Below are 21,151 nucleotides of genomic sequence, written 5' to 3'. Positions count from 1 at the left end.
GTGTACATAATCCACAGTTTTGTAATCCCTTCATCTGTTGGTGTACTGAATTGATGAGTCCTTCTGATATTTAACTAATCTAAATGGCAAATTTCAATAGTTGGCATTTATGAATGAGAATATAGGATGGAAGCCCTCTTTTAAATGGCTGGTGGTGTGATGTACACATGTATGCCTCTATCATCTTGGCCCAACTAAGATATATAATTACAGTAAACCAACAAAAATATAAAAAATGGATGGTGTGTATTGGTCTAGACCTTTCTGTATATTCCAGACTGAATCCTATCCATGGCTCAATGGCAGTATGATTTGTGACTGACCTGTTGGCAGAGTGATCTTTAGATCTGGAAATACAGGTGAGTGGAACAACTCTTATCTTGTTTGTTTGTTTCAACCAGAGTATAGTTAACTATATAGCAGCCAGGGGAAATACATACCTGAAAAATATATTTGTGTATTAGATAGTTTCTTATGTGAAAGAAAATCATTTATCATATGGTACCCTGAAGTGGTACCTTTAGAAGTAAATGGTTTTCTGGACCCTAAAAATGCCTTTGTGCCTGCTATTACCTAATCTTCTAACAAAGATTCTGATCCTTAAAGCTATAGTAAACACACCTATGACACATTTATGGCACAGAGAAGTGATTAATTCAACTCAATGTAAGTCCATAGCTCTTAAACACAATAAAGCACTCATTAGCATAATAGAGGTTCCTAGTTCCAAAAATACTTATTTGGCTTCTCCATAAATTGTGTTCATAAAAAAAATTAAATGAACAAAACAAGAAAGGAAAACTAAATATATGGGGAAAATCAAATCTCATTTAAACGCCAAATTTACTAAAATATATATGCAGTTTAAAAAAGGATACTGATTGACTTCTGTGGCTCTACAGCATAAATCCTGAATTAATTTTCATATATGCTGAAATGCACCAGGTGGTAAATTATCATGACCAAGATATTACTAGAGCTTAAATTATAGATAAAGATGGGTTTGCACTACATTTAAACAAGGCACTTTTTATATCTTTGAAGAAATTCTGACTGAAATATAGAAGACAAAAAGCATGCTTCACTTTAACCACGGGACTCCTGCCTTATCACAATTCTCCATAGATAATAATGCCCATTTCCTTAAAATATCCCTTTGTGGATATAGAATTGACTTTCACTCAAGAAACAAAATATTAAAATGAATTACATTTTCACCACTGAGAGGTAGCTAGAAAAAAATGACTCCATGGACCTTCTCCTCCCCAAATAAAATAGGTAATACAAGCCAATGTGGAACAACAACAGACAAAGACCTTCAAGATTTAAAACCCATTATATTATATATAAGACCCATTTAGAGAAGGAATGATTATCCCTGCTGCTTCACTACTTAGCAGTCCAATTTGGTCTATTCTTAAACTTAGAAAGGATAAATGGAACCTAGTGGTACATTACTCCAAACTTAATGTTCTGGTCCTACCCTAAAGCCCCTTTAACCATGGATATTGAAATCACTGACTCTACCCAGCAGCTGTTAAATACTCTACAGCCAGAAATTTTACTATGTTCTCCTCTACTGACACCATCTTACCAGTTTACCCTCATCATTTTTGTTTGTTTATTTATGGTACTGGAGGTGGAACCCAGGGGCTTTCTACCTCTGTGCTACACTCCCAAGCCTATTTTATATTATATTTGGAAACAGAGTTTCATTTAGTTGAGAGGGCCTCACCTAGTATCTGAGGCTGGCTTCAAATCTAGGATTATCCTGTCTCAGCCTCCCAAATGCTGGGATTACAAGTGTGTGCCACCATACCCATCACTAAACTCACCTTTGAGGAGCTCAACACACCTTTATTTGCTAGACATAGAGTAGTGCAACAGAATTACTTTACACACAATATTCATAGGCAAATTCTTAACCACACCCAACTTTCTTCAGAAACACAGGTATAATATACTAGGAGATTCACTTAACATGCCCATTGAAGACATCCAAATACTCATGAAAGAATTCACAAAAATGGAATGAAAAATTTTCATCAAACTATAGCCATGACTTGGCTAAATTTTGGTAAGTTACCTGGTAAATTTAAGACCACTCTGTCCTCAATGCTGTAAAAAAAACCCAGCTACTAATATTTTCAACACTCACAATTTTAAAACAAACACTTATTTTAGGATTTTCTGAGGTTTATAGGGAATGCATTCCTCAGGAAAAAGTTTTACCTTGGCCTTTTATAATACTTACAATTTTACCTACCCTAATTGAGGCATTCTTCACATTTTAGGATCATAGCACAAGAATTTATCTAATAAGATAACAGACATTCCCATTAGTGGCCCCTAAAAAATCTGTCCTTGTAGAGGCTTTATATACCTCCTCTTGAACCTTCTTGGATCTTTGGGCCACTCAACATGGTCATAAGATTCCCATGAACTTCTGTTATAAGAAAATTTCCTAGTTGGTCCCAGAGTACATACTATTGGAGCAGCCATAACCTACTGCATACTGAACTATTCTGGAAACAGGGGCTGTCACAGGCCCAGAGCCTATGACACCCCACACTCAATTGCCTTTATGCCTTGGATAATGGAAGCAGCAACCCACATGCTTAGCATCTCCATAAAAGGTTCTTTCTAGGAGACAGAATCAGATGTGGGTACTCTGGCATATTTCACCTGTAAGAAGAGTGCCTCCTCCATCCTCAATGTACTATTAGCAGGCATCATTTCACAGTAGGATCTTCTGTCCTAAATCCTTGGCCACAGCTTGAGAACAACACAGTGAAAAAGAAAGGGAGTTTATAAACTTTATGAACACCATGACATTTGATACAGCTCTCCAGAAGGCTACTGCTTTTAGTCCTTTAACCAGGGTGTCCTTAATTAATAATAAGACCCAAAGATCAATACAGTTTGCTTGACTCTAGGAAACCATCTTATCACTGAATACTTTGGCCAACATTGGCCCCATCTGGATACTTGTACACCTTCCTGGTTATTCCTGATGATTTGGCCATCTGGCCTGGCAATAGCAACATCAACAAATGCATCTCCAAGCTTGCCTTTCTTGCTGTATAGAACTCTGGTGATGTCTTGCTTTGCAGATACACAAAAAATGAATCAAAGTAACATACATTCTGCATAGACCAAAGCTACATTCACAATACAAGGCCCTGCCAAGATATTGCAACTCCCTTCAGAATGCTGCACATTATTGATAGTCACTAAAGTGCTTGTTTTACTTCCAAAGCTGTATGATATTGGGCTCTTGAAAATTACATTCATTTGAGCATTTTCTTTCATTACCAGCCATGGGCAAAAGGCTTTATAGAGCACAGTGATGACTCATTTAAACAAGTTCAAATTCAGTTAACTGAGACTTTCCATATTTCAGCCACCAGTCAAATATCAGAGATGAATTGCAGTGAAGAGTCAGATTCCATTTTTAATGTTTGTCTCTGGGTAGTTTTCAAGCCCCTCTACTTCTTTTCCCTTCTGCTTTATATCTCAGCAAGCTGATCAGAAAGCTCTCCCTGCGATCACTCCTTGTTAGAAGTTAAAACCATGCAAGCCCCAGCACATGCAAAGCAATCCTCACCTCTTCACATCTCCTGTCAGCTTTTAAAACCCTAGTCAGTATTTTTTTCTGTTTTCTAAAGTCATTCAAGGATCTGCCTGGAAACTCATTCTATTGCCCCAGAAATCCTCATTATGTGAGTGATAAACTTTTTTATTACCTCTTGGTGACTATGATATCATCAGTCTCAATATCCAAGAAGACTATAGCATTGAACAAGGGGGTTCATATATCCTCTATGGAATGACCACAACAAAATGCATTTCAGTTGCATTGGCATTGGACATCCATGAAGTAGGGACTCTCAACATTTTGATACAGTTAAGAGAATACAGTTTGGTTGTATTACCATGACCCAAAAGCCTTAAAGTTTTTCTGAAAGTATGTCTTGTCACATATGGTATATGAACTACAAGATTCTAACTAAAACTCCTCAAAGCAAATTTTTCTTACAACTAACATATGGTATCTCTGATATGGTTAGCTAAGATTTGTACAAACAGAATATATATTCAGAATATATACATATATATTCCATTGTTTTGCAGTTATTTTTGTGTATGTATACAAAATTAAATCTGCAAACATTTGAAAATGTCCATCTTCGTGAAAGCAGCAAGGTTCTAATTGATTCTGCATTTAATTTTGGGAAGAGAGAGAAATTGAGACAGAGAGAGACAGAAACAGACACAGCTTCAATATTTTATTTTCTCAAGGTTTGATTTTCTATATTTATTATATTTGTTATATGTTTTATGGAAATTATTTCCAGGAGAATTTCTGCTTAACGAAGTCAAATATACTTCAGAAAGTCATCTTTCCAGTAAAATTGGGGGAAGAATGTTGGTGATTTAACCCAGGGGCATTCTACCTCTGGGGTATACCTCTAGCCCTTTTTACTTATTTATTTATTTACTTACTCATCATTTTTTAATTTATTTTACCTTAAAGCAAGGTCTTGTCAAGATACTAAAGCTGGCCTCATATATACAATTTTTTCTGTCTCAGCCACCACCCCCCAAATACTTGAAGATCATAGGCATGCACTACTGCATATGGCTTCAGCAAATCTTTTAAAAAATTTACTCCATTTTTTGTAAACCTTCTTAATATTTGTTGAGTTAAAATCCTATTTTATTTATACTTGTGAAATGAAAATTTGGGGAGGGATGCTGATCACACTAGACATCATGCTTGTGGCCAAAATATTTCTGATGTTAGGCCATCAATGAAAGTGAGATTTGTGACGGTTTCAATGTTAATTAAAGATTAAAGAAAATAGTTACAGAAAGAACAGCAGGATTAGTAGTAGAGATTACCAAATGCAAAAAAGAATTGAAATCTATTTTTATTAGCTCACCCACTGAAAATTAGTATTGTGACAAATAAGCATGTGTAGGAGGGCCTCTTTTATAGGGAAAGAGTGGGCTGCCTAGGGTTTGTGTCATAACAGTTCTGGTGACACACAAGTGAACCATTGTTCTGACACTGAGCCTGGCTGAGTGAGCAAGCTGAGTTCAGCCCCTTGATTTCTTGAGGACCACTCAAGGTATTAGACTCCCTTGGGTGTAGAATAAGAAAAGTTTTTGTTGTAACAGAGAGTTTGTTATATCAAAAATCATTATTAATTTCTTTTATTGAATTTCTTTAACAATAATTTCATTATTAATTTCTTCTCTTGAATTTTCTCAACAGTGTTGAACACTTCTCATCTACTTAATATTTGGAAATGTACACACATGAACACACATAAGTGTGAACACATGGGTGTGCATACACAATTCATAAGAATAATCTCCATAGTCATGTTAGCACTTCTGTTAGGTCTTCACTTTTCTGAAGTTAGAGACTAGATCACAGTTATCATTGGATTCTTTACCTCTAATGCAAGATTGGTATATAAGAATCTCAATATATTTTTGTGTGGTGGTGTTATATTATTCAAAAGTTATCTGTCTTAATAAATTGTGAATAAGTTCACATTTGTAATAACTTCATGACATTGTCCTATTATAACAAATTCTCATAGCTTCTTTTAATCATTTATTTTAGCATTTGCCAAACATGGTTTATTTTTGTTTTTTGAATTTTGTTTTTATTTCTACGTGGATCATATTGAAAATGGCATGCATTTCAAGCCCCACCCACTTCTCCTTCCCCCCTCCCAACAATGAGTGTCCAGGTTGATGGTGCTATATTCACACTTATACACATATTCCAATGTAGCCCCTCCAGTTAATCAACCTCAGCCTTCTTCCTCTCCTACTCTTTCGTTCTAGCTTTGATGAGGTTTCCCCTCCATTATCTGGAGTCTCTCTGGTATCCCTAATAGTTCCAGGTTTGGGCATATTAGAGAAAACATTTGTTCCTTCTATTTCTGTGCCTGGCTGATCTCACTTAACATAATATTCTCCAGCTCTTTTTATCTTCTTGCAAATGACATGATTTTGATCTTCTTTATAGCTGAGTAAAATTCCATTGTGTCTATTTCCCATATTTTTGTAATCCGTTCATCTGTTGATGGAGATCTATATATAGGTTGGTTCCATATTTTGGCTATTACAAATTGTGCTGCTATGAACATGGGTATGCATACGTTACTGTAGTTCTCTGATTTCAACCCCTTCAAAAAGATACCCAGGAGTGGTAGAGCTGGATCATATGGTGGATCCATTCCCAGTTTTCTAAAGAATCTCCACACTGATCTCCATAGCAGCTAAACTAGTTTGCATTCGCACCAACAGAGTAAAAGTTCCTCTTTCCCCACACACTCACCACCTTATCTTATTCTTCAGGCTTTCTCTTTAGGTTCTTGATTTTTTTTTTTTTTTTTTTTTTGTGTGTGTGTGTGTGTGTGTGTGTGTGTGTGTGTGTCTGTGGATGGAACCCAGGGGCATTCGGCCTCTGAGCTACACCGCCTGCCCTATTTTTTATTCTTTATTTTGAAACTGGGTCTCACTGAGTTGCAGATGGCCTAAGTAACTGAGGCTGTGTATGAACAGTAATCCTCTGGTTTCAGCCTCCCGAATGCTGGGATTACAAGCGTGCACCACCATGTCTGGCTTGATGGTTTCATTTAATGAGCAGAAACTTTTTAGTTTGATGCCATCCCACTTGTTAATCATTGCTTTAATTTCCTGTGCTTTAGAGGTCCTGTTGAGAAGGTAACTGCCTGTGCCTATATGGTGGAGTGTTGAGCCTGTACCCTCCACTAATAGCTTCACAGTCTCTGTTCTAATCTAGAAGACCCAAAGAACTCAGCCTAAAGATGACTGGAGATGATTAACAAATTCAGCAAAATTGCAGGATACAAAATCAACCTAAAGAAATCAGTTGCTTTTCTACATGCTAGCAATGAATCCACAATGAAAGAAATAAAAAAATTACATTTACAATAACTTCAAAAGCAATAACATACCTAGAAATAAACCTAACCAAAGACATAAAAGACCTCTACAATGAAAACTATAAAACATTTAAAAAGAAATTGAAGACGACCTTGGAAAATGGAAAGATCTCCCTTTTTCATGAACAGGCAGAATAAATATCATCAAAATGGCCATTCTGCCAAATGTGATCTACAGATTCAATGCAATTTCTATCAAAACACCAACATTCCAGGCAAAACCTCCTGGTTTGAATTTTCCTTGGCAAGAGTCATACACTAGCTTCTCACATTCGAAGGGAATACACAAAGCTTTCTGGAGGATTGTTTTAGAAAATCTCTTCTACCTTGCCCCCTGCATGTCTCTGATGCTCCAGAAGAGTCCTCAGCCTCCTTACGTGGACACCTTCAGGCTGGAGGAAAAGCAGCTCTGTTAGAGTGCCCTGCAAAGGGGCCTGGCCCCTCACTCTAAGATAACTCATGTTTTTGGCATTTGGATATATCTATGAAACTGAAAATTTAAGAAAATATGAGCAGTATTTTATACCATTAATCCCCTTTGTATGTGGTTTATAGCCAGAGTGGCTCTTCTCTTAGTCTATTTGTATGGGCTCATCCATGGATAATCTCTCCATTTCCCCCTTCTGATTTTTTTTTTGCAAAGGATAATTTTTAAAACAAATTTTTTATTGAACATAAATGGTATACATTTCAACTATATTTGGTGCCTTCTCCCCCCACCACCCCCGTTTTCCCTTCCCCCTCCCACCAATGGTTGTCCAGGGTAACCATGTCATATTCACAATTTTACACATATTCAGATATAGACCCTCATTAATCAATATCAGCCTTCCTCCTCTCCTATCTTTCCATTCAAACTTTGCTGATATTTCCCTTCCATTATCTGGAGTCCCACTGGTTTCCTCTGTGTTCCCTAGTTTGGGCATATTAGAGGAAACATATGTACCTTCTCCTTCTGTGCTTGGCTAATCTCATTTAACATAATGTTCTCCAGGACTTTCCATCTTCTTGCAAACGATATAATTTTGTTCTTCTTTATGGCTGAATAGAATTCCATTGTGTGTATTTCCCAAAGTTTTGCTATCCATTCATCTGTTGATGGAGATCTGGGTTGGTTCCATACTTTGGCTATTATGAATTGTGCTGCTATGAACATAGGTATGCATATGTTGCTGTAGTTCTCTGAATTCAACCCCTTTGGAAAGATACCCAGGAGTGGTATAGCTGGATCATATGGTGGATCTATTCCGAGCTTTCTTAGGAATCTCCACACAGATCTCCGTATTGGCTGAACTAGTTTGCACTCCCACCAACAATGTAAAAGAGTTCCTCTTTCCCCACATCCTCACCAGCATTTGTTGTTATTTGATTTCTTTATGCTTGCCACTCTGATTGGGGTTAGATAGAATCTCAGTGTAGTTTTGATTTGCATCTCCCTGATGGCCAGTGATGTAGAACATCTTTTCATGTATCTATTGGCCCTTTGTATCTCTTCTTTTGTGAAGTGTCTATTTAGTTCATTTGCCCATTTCTTGATTGGGTTGTTTGTTTTGCTAGTGAAGAGTCTTTTGAGATCTTTGTATATTCTGGATATTAGCCCCCTATCAGAGTCCACCTTCTGAATTTTGATGTGGACCTTGCCATTAACCAACAAAGGCTGACTTTTCAGAGGTGACAGGATGCTATAGGGCACATCATATCATGCACACTATACAGGAGTATGCCTCTGAAATAAATCTGTCAGAGTTTTTCTTTCATCTCAAACCAAAGTATATACTGATAGAAATTAAAAGTCTCTGTCTTCATATATTTAATGATTAATTTAATGAGTGAAAACTACAACCTTCTTCTGTGTAACTTCATTTAATATCTCCTGTAACCCTCTTAGAAGAATGTATTTAACCTGTGTACTCCTTAAATGCCATCATATATATCCATCAGGCAGGTACACAGAAGAGAGGTGGTGTGTGGCGAAGTTGAGAGGGGTTTGAAAATGCTGACATTGGAAGACTGGAGTGATGTGACCATAGCAAGAACTTTCGGAGGCCATCAAAACTGTAGAAGCAAGGAATGGATTCATCCCTAGACAGAGTGAGTACAACTCTGCTAACACCTTAATTTTATCACAGTTACACTGATTTTGGACTTCTAGCTTCTGGAATTCAGAAAAGAAAACTCATTTCTGTTGTGCTATAACACAAGGTTTGTGGTTATTTGTTACAACAGCCACAAGAAATTAATATACCCTCTCTCCTCTCTTTCCTCGCTCACACTTCTGTTCTTCTGTTGTCTATTATCAATAGTGCCCCCTTGTTTGGCACAAAAAGAAGATAGCTATCTTTTTGTGTTTACCTGGAGTTTCAGGGTATTTACCTTTTCTGGCTGTGTCAGAAACAAGATATAGCACAGAATGTTATATCCACCAAGAGTTGTGAAAAATGTGGCCAGTGCTTGCAAGAACCATCTTATGGGACCTCTGGATAGACTACATTTCTAATAATAATTTCCTTGCATAAATATCCTTACTCCCACTTTGAATTCTGGGTAAGAGGATAATAGAAGGAGTGTAAGCAAAATAGTTTTACTCTTTTAGCTTTAACAACATATGAGAATTATTAGGCAGAATAAAAAATTCTTTTATTTTTTTTGGTGGTACTGGGGGTGGAACCCAGAGGCTTTCTACCTCAGGGTTCTACTCCCAGACCGTTTTTTTTAAAATATTTTATTTGGAAACAGGGTCTCACTAAGTTGCTGAGAGCCTCACTAAGTAGCTGAGGCTGGCTTCAAACCTTGGGCGATCCTCCTGTCTCAGCCTCCCGAGCGCGGGGATTACAAGCGTGCGCCACCACGCCAGGCTAGAAAATTCTTATAAACAAAATAGACTTCAAAATTACTTTGAAATAATGGGTAATACAGCTACACATGATATATATAAAGTAAGAAGTAAAAACCATAGCAGACAGTAAATATTCAAGTCAGGTTTTAGAGTCATACAGCTACTAATTCTGTAAACATTTACAAGCTCTCCATGAGAGGAAGGATTCGAGCAAATATACACTCACACTGTACTGTAATTTTGGAGACAGTTCAGTCATTGGTTGAATAATTTGTATATTTTAATAATTAATATGTTGTGGTATTTTTTAGAGTGATTCTCTCAAACATTAAAACACTCGATAAATATTCAGATAGGGACCAAGGTATATACCTAACCTGAATTAGACTTTCTGATAGAGAAGTGAGGAAATCTATTTTGAGCAAACTAAATGTGAGAAACACTAATCATCATAGTGTAACTAAAGTATTCCCATTTGGTTACACATCTCAGTTTAGGTCTCCGTAAGGAATGATTTCATTGAAATGGACTGCTGCTACTTATAGTGTTATCTCTGATTTGTTCTATTTAGATTTCTTCCCAGGTGGTAAAGAAAAAGAAGTTTAAAATAAATTTGAAGACATTATTACTTAGAGAAATTAGTTATTTAGAGCTGAACTACCTAGCTACATAGCAATGGAGTAAAACTTAAAAGAGTCAAAGGGGAATTTAGGACAAACTGTCTCTGCACTTGATTTTTTTTTTCTTTCAAAAATCTCAGACTGAATAGCACTGCTTTTAGCTCTCAGGATGATTCCTGAAACTCCTGAGGTGTAATCTCTAAGGTATCTAGGTCTGAAGCCTAACAGGGAGCCAAGGAACGTGGCTTTTTACTCCCAAGTTGATGGGTTACTTTGCAGATCACAATTGTATAACATAATCTGATATTTCTAGCTAAAAGGTAAAATGGGTATTTTGTATCATTTGCTATAGTAATTCTCTTTCTCTGATTCAAGTAAGTTCACAAGTACATTATTAGTTCATTTCGTTTTTCCAGATATAGCATTTGCTTTAAAGATGATCTGTTAAATGTTGGTGAAGAAAAGTCCCCAGAGATTTTTTAATTAATCATATTCAAACAGATTCATTAATGTTTTTTTTCAAATTGGTAATTTTATTATATGATCTTTATTTGGAATTTAAGTATGTTTATTAATTTCATAGTTACCTGGAAAGGAATTCAAAAATAAGTAACATTTATTAACCAGTAAGCTATGCTTCTTTCACAATAAGGACTTTTGAAGTCTGTTTGCAGAGGAATGAAATTTCATATCACTAGAAATGATCATAAGCTCATTTCTATCATCAGTACTTATGTAAAGTAAAAATTATTATGTGTTGGGGAACTGATTCCAAAACTCAAACAAATATTTTTACTTTTCTCTTCACGGAAGGACATCAACTGTTTCTAAAGCTAAAAGTTCCCCTGCATATGGAGTTTAACCCTTTATTTCACTGAGGATTTTATCACATTGGAGAGTAAACCCTTTACCGATGGTGTGTTTTATGCAAACCTTCTTGTCAGAGAAGCCTTGTTTTGCTTATCATGCAATGTTCAGGAAATTAACACTGCTGCTCTGAAAGGGTCCTCACACAGCCCAGATTGAAGAACAGATTGGCTCCCCAATTCCTTCATCCCTTTGTCACACCTTAATAATTATGCACAAAAGGACCAAATTGCCTCCTATTGTGCCCTGCTCCTGATCACAGTGCCACAGAGCAAGCTGATGTGAGCACAATGGATCAGGAGCACTAACTAGATCCCATCTTTGATCAGGTCAGTGTACCAGCCCTATGAATTAAATCAAAGAGAAGCACTCGAAAGAGGCACTTGAAAAAAACGTTCCTGACTGGATGATTGGAAAAGGAAAATCTGTGATATATCACAACTGGAGATAGTATATGCATTTCCATTGTGTAAATACAAACAAATGACTTACAATGATCTCTAAACTGAAAGAGAGCATAAAAATGCTTTTTTCACCACTAAAAATCATAATGGCATTTTTTGAATAACTTGTTTGGAAAAAACAGAAAGAAAAAGAAAAATTAAAGCACAAAGGTAGTAAGTGGACACTTCAATAAGTTTCTCCTGTATATTAAATTAGTTTGTATCCATCAGGAATAACAAAATAACCATTTATTTTAAGGTATCAGAATCTCTTTTAAATAATCTATGATTAATGTTGGAAAATACAGAGAATCTTAAAATATACCAATACTTTTTTTCCTAATAAGGGCTTGTTTTTATTTTTCAACTCCCATGGCATTGATAAACAAATTTGGTAGTTTTACTTCATAGTGGTATTTCAAATATCAACAGTAGCTACTGATTGGAATAATAGGTATATTATTGGACATTTCAGTATCATAACAGTAGGTAACACAAAATACATATTGTTAAGATAATTATTCAGAATAATTGGTATGCCAAGTTTTCTTTTAAAAAATTAAAATCATTTTTAGTTTGACAATGTATTCGTTTAGCACATTTTTTTTTCTTTAAATGAATGCAGCGCCTCGGCACAGTGCTGGATTGACAGCCTTTTGGAGAGGAGGCTTCTGTGTATCCCTCAAATGAGGACAGCATGGGCAGCAGCAGGGAGAGCTTCCACTTTTAGGCAGGTGGAGCTCTCAAAAAAGAAAATTCACACTCCTGTCAATACCACTTAAAGTTCTCACTTACACCAGGTTCACATGAAATAAAGCATTTTGTGGTTGTGACTCACATCTCACTCTCCTCATGCTAAACTGACGTTTTCCAGCCAATTCTGGAATTAATATAAATCTACCCATGTCACTGATTCCAGTGTGAGAGCCTGCAAAACTAATACCACCATCCTGAACTTCAACAATGCATCATCTTATATCTATGAAATTCATCCTCAGCCTGACTGGAAATGGATTAAAATAAACTGGAGACAAGAGGTGGTCAACAGGAATCTGGTCTGTTTTATGTGTACCGACAGAAGAGATATTTATTCAATCCAACAACAGCAGTTACTTTAAGCTTAAACAACCTTTCCAGTCAAATTTCCTCTTCACTTAGTAGATAACATTTCTTCTAACATTAGCTTTGACATCTCTGGGCAAAATGAAAGTATTATATATAGAATTTCCATGATATGGCTTCTTAAGGTTGAGATTTTTAAGAAAAACATAATGCTAATAGTTTTGTTATATCATCTTTCTATAAGTTATTAGTAAAAATTTTGAAGTATACTAATGAAAATGATTGAATTTTTAACAGGTTTGTTTTGGTGATAATATTCTAAATGTTTAAGCCCTGAAAAAATACATAAGGCAAATTTTCATGTGGAAGAAAATTCAACAATAAAAATGAAAGATCTGGTGAAAATATATAATGAAAATAAGCTTTAAAAATATAAAAAGATAAACTAGATCTGATAAAGTCTTCCATGCTTTCAGTCAATGATTAAGTTTTGAAAGCAATATGGTACATATAGGATGTGTAGGTATTATATATCTTTTTTCCTTCCTAATATAAATGTATCATGTGATCTCTTCTAGGTTTTGGTGAAGAAATACTAATTTTAACAAAATTATTTTATTTTCCTTTTGAATATTTTCTCTCTAGGATTTTGAGGATGATCTCTGCAACATCTATACATATACATATCACAGATATTGACTTTAACAACTTAATTTATTCTTTGTCCACTCTTCTTGTCATTACTCATTTGCATACAAGTAAATAAGACCTCTTTTCTGGATGTAAGTTTTACAATGACATTGTATAATACTTTGAGGCCAAGCATATTACCTAAGTGAACAGTTTGGAGCATGAAATTTGCTCTATTATTATACATGCATAAAATTAGAAGCAATCCTTTAGATTAAATAAATAGCTCCTTTGATTATTTATAATAATGGTACAAAGGTATGCTTCATGGAAAGATATCTTTGTTTCTCAACATGTGTGGTGAATGTCATTTTTAAAATTTTCAAGTCACAATGTCAGTCAATCATTTTTTTCTGTTTAAAGAATTCTTCACCTTAAAGACACCTGGCCTGTGTCCTATTTGAAACACAATGTCATATGTTCACTGTGTCATATATGACAGCTATATAGTGTGTAGTTTCTCACTGTGTTGGCATGGTCAAGTATAGGACCCTGCTGCTCATTGAATCCAGTGAGCTATAGAGGCAGGAAACAGGGCGAGCTTTCTGCATGGAGACATTTCAGGAACAGCGGCTCTGGCAAATTTCCAGAGTCAGCAGCAGCAGTAGTTATAATATTGGTATTCAGTGTCCAGCAGAGGTGGAAATAGTAGTGCATGCTGTGGTGTCTGGTCTTGGAAACAGAGCAGGGTGAGATGTGTTCTTGAATTGAATTGATTGACTAGTTTTATGAAAGTGCTGTATTTTGTAACTAACAAATTTTTTTCTTGAAAAAAATAGCAATGTCTTTTAGACAAAAGGTTAAAAATAGATTTACTATCCCATCTAGTAATCCACTCTGGGTATTCAAAACAGGATCTTGCTGAAATATTCAAACATGCACACTCTCTGCAGCATTATTCCCAATTTTCAAATACTCATTGATAGATAAAAAATTATGGAATATTATTCAACTCTTAAAAGAAATGAGCTCTTGTCATATACTACAATATGAATGGACATTGAGAGCTGAGCATGGTGGCACATGCTTATAATCCCAGTTCTTGGGAGGTTGAAACAGGAGGGTCATAATTTCAAAGCCAGCCTCATCAACTTAGGCTCTTAGCAACATAACAAGATCCTGTTTCAAAATAAAAAATAAAATACAGTTGGGTGTAGAATGCCCCTGGATTCAATCCTCAGCAAGGTGCTCATGTGCACACACACACACACACACACACACACACACACACATATATTGAAGCCATTATATAAAGTGAAATAAGTCAGTCACAAAATAGCAAACACTGTATTATTCAATACAGAGAAGTTATCTAAAGTAGCCAAAATTAATTTTATAAAATTATTTTTTCTAATATTGCAGAATTATGGTTGCCAGCAATGGCCTAAAATATTTAGTAGAAGAAAGATGCAAGTAAAGTGCTTAGGGTAATGTATAGAATCTTACTGCTTATAGCAAAGTGTGAGAAACAAGAAAGAAATAAAAGATAAAAATTGTAATCAGAAGAGAATAATAAAGATTTGCAAACTTTCACAGATCATCATATTGATGAATTTCTCATATTTCTAATTTTCTGAGTGATTTTACCATAACACTTGGATTCTTTTAAATAAATAATTTCTGTTCCATTGAAGTAATTATGCTGTTACATTACCTGATATCATATTTTGAACTAACCTTAAATTTCTAAAATAAGCTGGGCACACTGGTATATGCTTGTAATTCCAGTACTTAGAAGGCTGAGACAGGAGGATCAAAGGTTGGAAGCCACCCTGGCAATTAACGAGGCTCTCGGCAACCTAGTGAGACCTTGTTTCCAAACAAGAAATAAAATAGGACTAGTGGTGTAGCTTGGAGGAAGAATGCCTCTGGGTTCAATCTCTGGTCCTTCCCTACAACACACACAAAATTCCTGGGATAAAATCCACTTACCATAGAATAAAATAATTTTTATATGTAGCTATATTTTTGGTAGTATTTTGGTGAACATTTTCACATCTACATCATAAGTGATATTGGTTTGCAATTTTCTGGGTTCTGTTTTAACAAAATGTATTTGGCGTTGATCTAAGAGTAACACTGATTTCATAGCATTGGTTAGAAAAGAATGAAGAAGTAATATTTAATTATATTACCTTTTATTAAGTTTATGTGTATCAGTTCTTTCCTTCCTTTCTTCCTTTTTTCTTTCTTCCTTCTTTATTGTACGTACAGATTCAAATTACTACCTGATGTTACTTGCTTTCAGACTAAATTACTTAACATTTCTTCTATGATGATTTCCTAGTGACAAATTCTGTTATTAAAGAGTATGCATGTACGTGCATGCCCCTGGCTGAGGGGCCGGGCCTGCATTCTCCCACTTTCCTCCCCACCTCTGGCAGCAGGTAAGGCCTGTCTCCCACAGAGTGGGACTCCATGTGTTATCATCCACATAGAGCACGATGTCCCCCAAAAAGGAAGGTGATGGAATTAAACCATCCCAAATCACTGACAGATTTATAACCTCACTGAAAATCGATATTGTTGGATTGCCATATGTTGGAAAATGTACTTTCTTCACTGTGTTAACTAATAGGCGTCAGCAGAAAAACTCCCATTCTGCACTGTCAATCCACAGGAAAGAAGAATTCCTGTGTCAGATGAAAGGTTTGAGTGCCTTGGCCACTATCACAAACCAGCAAGCAAAATTCCTGCCTTTCTAAATGTAGTAGATATTGCTGGCATTGTGAAAGGGGCCACAATGGACAGGATCTGGGAAATGTCTTTTTATCTTATATTTGTGCCTGTGATGGGATCTTTCACTTAGCAAGTGCTTTGAAGATGATGATATCATGCATATTGAAGAAAACGTAGATCCCATTCGAGATATAGAAATAATACACAAAGAGCTTCAGCTTAAAGATGAAGAAATGATTGGATCCATTATAGGTAAACTAGGAAAGTTGGCAGTGAGAGCAGGAGACAAAAAACTAAAGCCTGAAGATGACATAATGTGCAAAGCCAAATCCTGGGATATAGAGTAAAAGAAACCTGTTTGTTTCTATCATGATTGAAATGACAAAGAGATTAAAGTATTGAATAAACACTTATTTTTTACTTCAAAACCAATGGTCTACTTGGTTAATCTTTCTGAAAAAGACTACATTAGAAAGAAAAAATAAATGTTGTTAAAAATTAAAGAGTGGGTGGACAAATATGACTGAGGTGTCTTGGTCATTCCTTTCAGTGGGGCCTTGAAACGCAAGTTGTAAGAATTGAGTGCTGAGGAGACACAGAAGTAGGACTATGTCATACCACTATCTTCTGACCTCCATTGATTCTGTTGGTAAGGCAGTTGCTAAGTGTGAGTGTGTGTGTGTGTGTGTGTGTGTGTGTGTGTGTGCATGCGAGTTAGTGGTACTGGGGACTGAACCTGAGATACACACTCAACCCCATCTTATTTTTTTAAATTTTGAAACAGGGTTTCACTAAGTTGCTAAGGATAACCTAGACACCTAGACCTTTCATTCTCCTGCATCAGCCTCCCAAGTACTGGGATTATAGGTGTGCGCCAACATGCCCACCTAGCTGCTATTCTTATTGAATTTACTTGTGTATGACAAGTCAGTTATTAAAAAATTATACTTTTATTGGTGCACTATACTCTCACATCATAATATCATTCATAACGATGGTGACATCCATTCATATAGCACTTGCTGGGTTTCCCCAGTTCCCTCCCTACTTCTCCTCTTCCCCTTATAAGATACTGAGATTGGCATTGGTGTTCTCACATATGTACTTAATGTCAATGGAAGTGTTTCCGTGATTAATTCTTCCTCTGCCCCATCCTCTGCAAAACCACCTTTCTAACTCAGCGGGACTCAAACCTATTGTGAGACCATTTAGTTTCTCACTTTTGTTATAGTAATTTGCAATTCTAAAATTTCCATTCAGTTCCCTTTAAAGTAATGTCTACTCCCTTGTTCATGATCATTATTTGACGACACATTATTTGTTGCACTCAGACTTAGATCATGGAAAGCATACAATATACCATCCCACTTATTTCAAGAACATTTACTGTAATCAAGACCAAAATAGGTTCTTTGTTAACACTGCATATAAACTCTAAACTTTATCCAACTTATGATTTTAGGACAGAGAGATAGAGAGAGAGAGAGAGAGAGAGAGAGAGAGAGAGAGAGAGAGAGAGAGAGAGAGAGAGAGAAAGAGGGAAGAAGAAGAAGAAGAAGAAGAAGAAGAAGAAGAAGAAGAAGAAGAAGAAGAAGAAGAGAGGAGGAGGAGGAGGAGGAGGAGGAGGAGGAGGAGGAGGAGGAGGAGGAGGAGGAGGAGGAGGAAGGGAGGGGGAGAGAAAGAGAGAGGAGGGAGGGAGGGAGGGGGAGAGAGAGGGTGGGGAGAGAGGTTAACACAACCCGCTGAACGTTTAGTTTGTTCAGCCCATTTACCATGGAACTCAGCTGGCTATGTTGGGGTCTCAGGTCCAATTCAGTTGTGAGTCTGCTTCTGGTCATCAGGCCTGATGTTAACCAGAACCAACGATGAGAAATTGCTCAATGTTTACCAGCATAGATAAAAGGTCAGTGTTCAGCCTCAATATTGGTGGTTGGAGTGGCAAGGGGGCAAGACTCCTTGGCAGAAGAAACTGCAAGTTTTCAGTCTCAGGTGCTGAGAATTATAGTCCTCAGGTTATTAGGGACTCAATGTGCTTTTCAAGGCCTGCTGCCCTTGCAACCGCACATTGTCTATCAGGCCTGGTAATTACACCTGTGTCTGGTACCTGTGTGTTGGCCTTGATTCCCCGGATGTGTTGCGCTACACCTGTGTGTGCTTCAAAATTTACGCTTGCTCACTGGACATCATGTGTGAGCCATCCCCAGGTGTGCTTTGGGAGTTAAGTCCCTTTGGCTTTAAGGGGACCATTGTTTAAAGAAGTGTTCCTTAAATTTTAAAATACGTGCTCCATACATTATTATGATGCCCTTTTTTAATTCTTTAAGCAAGGTGAGCTTTATTTCTTGTAAAAGGCTTAATATAGCAACGCTGAAGTCTTTGACTGCTAAGTGCATTTTCTGTGTACCTTCAAAGGCAATTTCTATTGCCCATAATTTTCTTTTTTTCTTATATAATCCTTCCTTCCTTTCTTCCTTTCTTCCTCCCTCCCTCCCTTGATGAGATATTACTCTATTACATAAATTTACTGGTCTTGAATTTCTGAGCCCCAGTGATCCTTTCACCTCAGCATCTCAAGTAGCTGGGGATACATTTGTGTTCCACTATGTCTTGCTTTGTCCACACTTTTTTTGTTGTTGTTTCTTTACATGAACTGTACATTTTAGACAATACATTGCAGTAACTCTAGATACAGAGCCCTCTCTCTTTTCCCCGGGTTTTATTGTTTGCTGTGGATTTGTTTAGTGACTTTAGCTGTACTATTTTGGTGAAGTCTATTTCCTTCCCAGTATGCACCTTCTAAAACTGTTCTTCAAAGAGTGCGGCCTTGGGCATGCTCATGGTCCTCCCTTAACCTACACTGAGATGAATGTTGTTTTAAATTGGTTCTTTGTCTCTTTACTGAATCTACCTGTTAAATGCTGGATGCTCTATTTCTAGCAGCAGCATAGCCAGTTAGTGTTCTTTACTAATTGCTAGTTGAGTGGTGTATTGTTTCCAACAGTGCCCTGGGGTTTACATTTTTTCAGTCTTATCCAAATAAAGTGTTGCTGAATTTGTGGAGGTAGAATAAAAATTTTGTTTTGCGACAGCCTTTGAGGCTTGCTTTGATCCCAGGAGAGGTCTTCTTTTTCAATTCCTTTTCTATCTTTTTTCTATTAAGCTTCCGTGTGACCTATGTGTTGGTTCTGTGAAGCTATCCCTTAATTGCTCTTCACCAAGATCTCTACTGATTTCAACACTGCCCTTGGTCATGATGTTCTTCTTCTGTTTCAAATAAAGTAAATCTTTTTAAAGTTATAACACTTTCTTATAGCCTGATTCTTCCCTTGTTCAGAAACTGTCTCTGATTCAGAGCAGGAGGTAGGGACAGTAGTTCATTTCATTGGAATGACAACTCTGCTCTAGGATTGGGCACTGGGCGGGTAGTGGTGATATGTGATAACTTTGTCATCTCTTGTGCTTTTCTTAACATAAAACTTTTGCATGTGTGCAAGTTAGCATCAATGTTCAACAAGGGCCTAGTATTTGGAGGCCATAATACCTGAACTACATTTCCATCCTATAAAGAAAAGGAAACCTAGGACCTCTTGGCCATGCTTGTCTGGAATAAATATTCTGCAGCATAGAGATGGGGAGAAGAATGAGTAAGACTTACAGAGTTTTCTTCTCCAGGAGAAGTCATCATTTTTAGATTGGGAGAATAGTGTGTTCCTTCTTCTGGGCTTATCTGCCCACAGTAGAGGTTTTGTAACACTGATCTGTGGGAGTCGAGGGACCAGGTTATGGATGAAATGGCACAGACTGAGACTGCACAAATTTTCTTGAATATATGTTTCACCACGTAATATATGCCTTTAGGAGAATTTCCAGAGACTTAAAGAGTTGTTTTTATAATTTTCATGAGTTACGGTTGTTTTACTGGAAGTTATGGTTGTTTTGTTTTGGAAGAGTGTCCCAGGAGAACGTCACACCACCATTCCATAAGTGTTTCTTGCCCTTTGTACATTTTTTTTTTTTTTTTAGTCTGGTAAGTTTATCTTATGGTATTTATTTATTTTCCAGTTCCTCCAATTGCACATGCATTTTAGGAAGGCAAATCCTGTATCCCTGGATTTTGTACATCTTTCTCAATGGCTAGTTGTTCAGTAAGTGCACTCGCTCTAAGTCTGGCTAAAACTTTCACTCAACACACTGATGGTATTTCCCTTCACTAGTCATCTCTTCTACCTTGTAGAATATTTCTTCTGAGTAAATAATTTCTTGTCTACTCTGACATATCTCACAATCCATGTAGCTACATGAATCAAAGCAATAATTCTTTTTTTTTTCTTGTAGTACTAGGGATTGAACTCAGGAGAATTTTACCTCTGAGCTACACTCCCAGCCCTATTTTAGATTTTACTTTGGAACAGGGTCTCACTAAGTTGCATACGGCCTCACTAAGTTGCAGAGCTGGCAGCAAACTACAATCTTCGTGTTTTAGCCTCCCAAGTACTGGGATTATAAATGTGTTTTACCATGAACAGCTCAAAGCAGTGATTTTTGAAAGCCCTTTTTTGCAATCAGTTCTTTTGTATTTCTTCATATTCTCTACAAATTGCTTAATTTTTTGAAGTTTGGCGATATAAATTTTTCAATTACAGATCTAAACGATGTGTATAAGAACAGAAGTAAATTTACTATATGCTTCCAACATTCCAAATAATAAATGCAGCTACCTTTTAATAAGCACTATCTTTTAAACATTCTGCTTAGTTATTTACATGTATTTTTTCAATTTAATTCACAAAAATCTCTGCCATTCATATATTAGAAGTACAGTTTTATAAATAAAGAAAATAAGAAAGATAAATTAGGTAATTTTCCTAATCACATAGCTGAAAGTTATATTTCTCAACAGGAGCTGAAAAAAATTTTGTTTTATTTCAAGGCCTGTGATATTACATTCCACATCTGGTTGAT

The 21,151-nt window shown here is 36.4% G+C and overlaps 1 pseudogene across 1 annotated transcript; it reads left to right on the top strand.

Annotated features, from left to right (window-relative positions):
• The first annotated feature begins 15,954 nt into the window (after positions 1–15,954).
• LOC308263211 (obg-like ATPase 1) lies at positions 15,955–16,794 on the top strand (annotated as a pseudogene). Its single transcript has one exon. The product of its transcript is annotated as an obg-like ATPase 1 (transcript).
• Positions 16,795–21,151: the final 4,357 nt, after the last annotated feature.

The sequence above is a fragment of the Muscardinus avellanarius genome, assembly GCF_963383645.1.
Source record: "Muscardinus avellanarius genome assembly, chromosome: 5".
Taxonomy (NCBI): Eukaryota; Metazoa; Chordata; class Mammalia; order Rodentia; family Gliridae; genus Muscardinus; species Muscardinus avellanarius.
The sequence above is the reverse complement of the archived record's forward strand: the minus strand, read 5'-3'. Positions and strand labels throughout refer to the sequence as shown.